Source organism: Salvelinus sp. IW2-2015, linkage group LG8, assembly GCF_002910315.2.
Source record: "Salvelinus sp. IW2-2015 linkage group LG8, ASM291031v2, whole genome shotgun sequence".
Lineage (NCBI taxonomy): Eukaryota > Metazoa > Chordata > Actinopteri > Salmoniformes > Salmonidae > Salvelinus > Salvelinus sp. IW2-2015.
The window spans coordinates 15,027,633-15,033,632 of record NC_036848.1 but is presented as its reverse complement, the minus strand read 5'-3'; the positions used below and the strand labels follow the sequence as shown (position 1 = coordinate 15,033,632).

The window sequence follows — 6,000 nt, the reverse complement described above, 5'->3', positions numbered from 1 at the left end:
CAGGGGACGGAGAGGCAGGGAGGGAGAGGCAGGGAAGGGAGACGGCAGGGAAGGGAGAGCAGGGAGGAAGGGAGAAGTCAGGGACGGGAGAGGAGAGGGGAAGGAAGGGAGAGGGAGGGAAGGGAGGGGAGAGGGAGAGGGAGAGGGAGGGAAGGGAGAGGGAAGGTAGGGAAGAAGAGGGAGAGAAGGGAGAGGCAGGGACGGGAGAGCAGGGAAGGGAGGGCAGGAAGGGAGAGGCAGGGAAGGAGAGTCAGGGACGGGAGAGGAGAGGAAGGAAGGGAGAGGGAGGGAAGGGAGGGGAGAGAAGAGGGAAGGGAGGGAAGGGAGAGGAGAGTAGGAAGCACCGGAGAACAAGAGCAAACCAGTAAAAAAAAGGAAGGGCAGGAGGAGGAAAGTTAAAGAGAAAGCAAGGAGGTGGAGAAGCAAGGAAAGACAAAAGAAAGAGTGCCGTGAATCACACCGCCTCTACCCCATCCTCTGTGGCCCGACCCCGGAGCTCTGCCCGCTCTGCCGGCCGTCCACTAAAAAGACATCATAGCAAAGTTCCAGAAAAATGACTCTGAGTAAGTTCTGACATGTCCAATATGACAAACTGCAAAATGCTCACGTTTAATCTTTTTTTTATAGCAATATTGTATTGTCTTTTCACATATTTCCAGGACACCGGTTGTCCGCAACTTCAAACTTCAGAGATCATCTATGGCTGTGGCAAACGGGGCGTCAATCAAACAGAAAGTGCTTTCATGGTGTCAAAACAAAACACGCAAATATGAGGTGAGGGGATGTTGATGATCGTGTACACCAGAGGTACTGACATTGAGCACCATAACCCTACCTGACAACATACCCTCTCTTTCCCAGGGTGTTTCCATAGAGAACTTCTCATCATCATGGTGTGATGGGCTGGCGGTCTGTGCACTCATCCATCGCTTCTTCCGGACGCGTTGACTTCCCTCTCCCTTCTCTCCCTCTTCCTTCCCTGCCTCTCCCTTCCCTGCCTCTCTCGTCCCTGCCTCTCCCTTCTCTCCCTCTTCCTTCCCTGCCTTCACTTTTCTGTCTTTCCCTTTATCTCCTTTTATCTTCTCTTCTGTTTTCCCCTCTCCTATCTTTTCCCCCTTCCCCTTTTTCCTGGCAATATTTTCTCCCCCCTTCTTTTTGTCCTCTTTCATATCCTCTTTCTCAATCTCTCCATTCTTGACCACCTCTTGACCCTTTCTATTCTTGTCCTCTTCCTCCTCCTTCTCTCCCTCCCCCTTCTTCTCTCCGTTCACCACTTTGGGGTCTTCTGTTTCTCCGGTGTCTGCACCTTGAGACATTCCCTCACCCTTACAAGCCTCTTCACTATTAACCTCAATGGCTTCGGTTACTGGCTGAGACTCCTCTACATTTCCAATGCTAGCCCCTGCTGCCTGTTCCGGAGCTTTCTCCGTATTAGCCCCAGACTTAACCACATGACCTTCCACTGTGTCCTCCGCCAGGTGGTCTCTCTTAGGTGGGTCACACTCCTGCGCTGAAGCCTCTCTCTTTGTCTGAGAGACAAACCAGATAAGATTACAATTGGTTATTCTGAGCAGTTGAGGTAGTTTTGGTTAGGGTTAGGGACAAACCAAAATGGTAAAGGACAGAACTGTTGTTATAGACCTGATTCTAAATCAGTTGTTTAGGGGAGAGACGATGTAAAGTGACATTATAACTAGTTCAGAACTAAAATAGAAAATATGTCTGCTTCACTCCAGGGAATCCCCATAGTTACGTTGGTACTCAAAACACATACCTCCGACTGTAGAGTTGTTTATGGCTGTAATATTACACGCACATTTTGTATGATGTTTTATGGCTTTAATTACGATTCCAACATATTACATGTTTATGTTGTTTTTAGTTATGCATTAAGATGCATAAAGTTGCAGACAGTACAGTATGTTGGAATTATGTTAGGTAAGTGAACTGTCCCAGGTGTCACATCAGGTTGTGACTCAGAGTGGTGACTCATCTGTGGAAATAAGATAGACGCACATGTGTGTGTGTGTCCGTGTGTGTGTGTGTTGAGAGAGAGAAAGAGATAAACGTTCCTGTGCCAGAGTTTGCCACGGGAACAGGTGTAGCCCAGCACTTAGGTTATACCCAGGCAGCCACAACCACCACCAAGTCCTCCCACTATCTTCGCTCCATATGCATCTGACTACAGCGCAAATACATCTAACAAGCCTGCCACCTCATTGTAAGGCTACATGACTTTGTCGCAATACCAAAAAGTGTGTATTGGTTTGTCCGTAGGTGGTTGAGGTTTGTCTCTGTATGCATTTCGTCTTGGGGTTGTCTGTATCTGTTTATAGGTCTATTTCCTTCATCATCAACACACACATACCTGATTGTTTTTGTTGTCCTCCGTCTGGTTGGCTGTTGCGTCGTTCCCAGAATCCTCCTGGTGGAGTGATACATCGTCCATGGTTCCGTGGACTTTCTGTGTTTGTTAGTCCAACTTCCTCTGAAACATAAAGTAAAATCAGACTCTTCCTCTCCAAGGTTATTGGACTGATCACTCAATATCTATGTTCATTAAATGTCCAACTTTCATACAGTCAGTTTAGACTCAACGTTCTGGTCTAGGCAGATTTCTCTCTTGCTCTCTCTCTCTTTCTACCTCTCTGTCTCTCTCTCTGAAAGTGCTGTCTGGTGTGTGTTGTTTAGTAAGTGCCCCCTGCCACCCTCCTGCCTTGTGAGGATTCCGAGCCACTTTATCTGACCTTCAGAACAACACAGGGTCCAGAAATAGAGCTAGTGACATCGGCACAGTCTAACAGCCAGGACAGCTGCATCTGCTCTGGAAACCATGGGTACACAGACATATACACACACACACACACAAGCACAAACACACATATGCATACATACACACCTGAATACACACCTACATAGACAGACAGATAGACAGACAGGCACACACACACACTCTCAAGTCAAGCCCTAGCAAACAGATTTGCATAGTCAGGACTCAAATTAATCTTACCCCAATGACCTACTTAATCTCTAAGTAAATACACTCATTCAGACATAAGAGTTCAGGCTTGAATCCTTAATGGTGGAACTGCCATGTCTATTTTCGATATTACAACAGCAACGAAGTAACTGCAAACAAAGAACACTGTTTTTCCCCCTCTGACATCAATGCACGCATGATAGAAAAAGAGCATATGTAAAAAAACAAAATGATCACCACCATGCTCTGCTTCGTCAACAAAACCAAAAACAATAACAACAGCCGCGGAGTGGAGAGTGGCGCTGTTTCCCTTGCTGCGGATTCCATCTTTAAGTCCAAGTCATACAGAGACAACACTTCCATGTACTCATGCGGATACTCTTTGATGCTGCCAAAAGAGTGTGAGTTGTGTGGTAGGAGAGGTGCAGCCCTTACCTTGTGTGGTACATGTAGCCCTCTGGGTTCACTGTGGTCACCGTGTCCTGCTTTCTCTCTCTCTCTCGGTCTCTCTCTCTCTCTCTCTCTCTCTTTCTCTTTCTAAACTGAAGTGACCAGTGAGTCAGTTGGTGTGAATCTGTCTCTCTTTCCTCCGTTAGTCTCTCTTTCTCTCTCAATTCCATTCAAAGGGGCTTTATTGGCATGGGAAGCGTGTTTACATTGCCAAAACAAGTGAAATACACAGTAAACAAAAGTGAGAAGACACAAAACAACATCAACAAAAAACAATTTGAATTTAACAGTAACCATTTCACTCAAAAAGTTTTAGAAAGCGAGAGAAGGGTTTCTTTTTTATCATAGCAGTGTTCAGAGGGGTTGGGTTAAATGCAGAAGACACATTTCAGTTGAATGCATTCAGTTGTACAACTGACTAGGTCCCTTTCCGTAAAATAGAAAATGTGTCTGCTTCACTCCAGGGAATCCCCATAGTTACAACAATATAAACGAAACATGCAACAATATCAAAGATTCTGCTGAGTTACAGTTCATATAAGGAAATCAGTCAATTGAAATAAATTCATTGAGCCCTAATCTATGGATTCTAAATGACTGGGCAGGTGTGCAGCTATGGGTCGGCCAGGCCCACTCAACGGGGACCGAGCCCCAGCCAATCAGAATGAGTTTTTCCCCACAAAAGGGCTTTATAACATACATAAATACACATCAGCACCCTGCCCCCCCCCTACCCTCAGACGATCCCGCAGGAGAAGAAGCCGGATGTGGAGGTCCTGGGCTGGCGTGGTTACGCGTGGTCTGCGGTTGTGAGGCCAGTTGGACATACTGCCAAATTCTCTAAAATGACTTATGGTAGAGAAATGAACATTGAATTCTCTGGCAACAGCGCTGATGGACATTCCTGCAGTCATCTTGACAATTGCATGCTTCCTCAAAACTTGAGACACCTGTGGCATTGTGTTCTGTGACAGAATTGTACATTTTAGAGTGACCTTTTATTGTCCCCAGCACAAGCTGCACCTGTGTAATGATCATGTTGTTTAATCAGTTTCTTGATATGCCACACCTGTTAGGTGGATGGATTATCTTGACAAAGGCTCACTATATATAAAATGTTCACCATATATATACAGTTGAAGTCGGAGGTTTACATACACTTAGGTTGGAGTCATTAAAACTCGTTTTTCAACCACTCCAAAAATGTATTGTTAACAAACTATAGTTTTGGCAAGTCGGTTAGGACATCTACTTTGTGCATGACACAAGGAATTTTTCAACAATTGTTTACAGACAGATTATTTCACATAATATTCACTGTATCACAATTCCAGTGGGTCAGAAGTTTACTAAGTTGACTGTGCCTTTAAACAGCTTGGAAAATTCCAGAAAATTATGTCATGTCTTTAGAAGCTTCTGATAGGCTAATTGACATAATTTGAGTCAATTGGAGGTGTACCTGTGGATGTATTTCAAGGCCTACCTTCAAACTCAGTGCCTCTTTGCTTGACATCATGGGAAAATCTAAAGAAATCAGCCAAGACCTCAGAAAAAAAATTGTAGACCTCCACAAGTCTGGTTCATCCTTGGGAGCAATTTCCAAATTCCTGAAGGTACCACATTCATCTGTACAAACAATAGTACGCAAGTATAAACACCATGGAACCACCCCGCCGTCATACCGTTCACGGAGGAGACGTGTTCTGTCTCCTAGAGATGAATGTACTTTGGTGTGAAAAGTACAAATCAATCCCAGAACAACAGCAAAGGACCTTGTGAAGATGCTGGAGGAAACAGGTACAAAAGTATCTATATCCACAGTAAAACGAGTCCTATATCGACATAACCTGAAAGGCTGCTCAGCAAGGAGAAGCCACTGCTCCAAAACCGCCATAAAAAAGCCAGACTACGGTTTGCAACTGCACATGGGGACAAAAATCATACGTTTTGGAGAAATGTCCTCTGGTCTGATCAAACAAAAATAGAACTGTTTGGCCATAATGACCATCATTATGTTTGGAGGTAAAAGGAGGAGACTTGCAAGCCGAAGAACACCATCCCAACCGTGAAGCACGGGGGTGGCAGTATCATGTTGTGGGGGTGCTTGCTGCAAGAGGGATTGGTGCACTTCACAAAATAGATGGCACCATGAGGTAGGAAAATTATGTGGATATATTGAAGCAACATCTTAAGACATCAGTCAGGAAGTTAAAGCTTGGTCGCAAATGGGTATTCCAAATGGACAATGACCAAACATACTTCCAAAGTTGTGGCAAAATGGCTTAAGGACAACAAAATCAAGGTATTGGAGTGGTCATCACACAGCCCTGACCTCAATCCCATAGAAAATTTGTGGTCAGAACTGAAAAGGCGTGTGCGAGCAAGGAGGCCTACAAAGCTGATTCAGTTACACCAGCTCTGCCAGGAGGAATGGGCCAAAATTCACCCAACTTATTGTGGGAAGCTTGTGGAAGGCTACCCCGAAACGTTTGACCCAAGTTAAACAATTTAAAGGCAATGCTACCAAATACTAATCGAGTGCATGTAAACTTCTGACCCACTGGGAATGT

At 45.0% G+C, this 6,000-nt stretch overlaps 1 long non-coding RNA gene across 1 annotated transcript; it reads left to right on the top strand.

Moving 5' to 3' along the window:
- The first annotated feature begins 332 nt into the window (after window positions 1-332).
- LOC111967006 (uncharacterized) lies at window positions 333-952 on the top strand. The gene is made up of 3 exons (XR_002877715.2): window positions 333-563; window positions 660-774; window positions 862-952. It is a non-coding gene; the product is annotated as an uncharacterized lncRNA (long non-coding RNA).
- The last annotated feature ends 5,048 nt before the right edge of the window (window positions 953-6,000 follow it).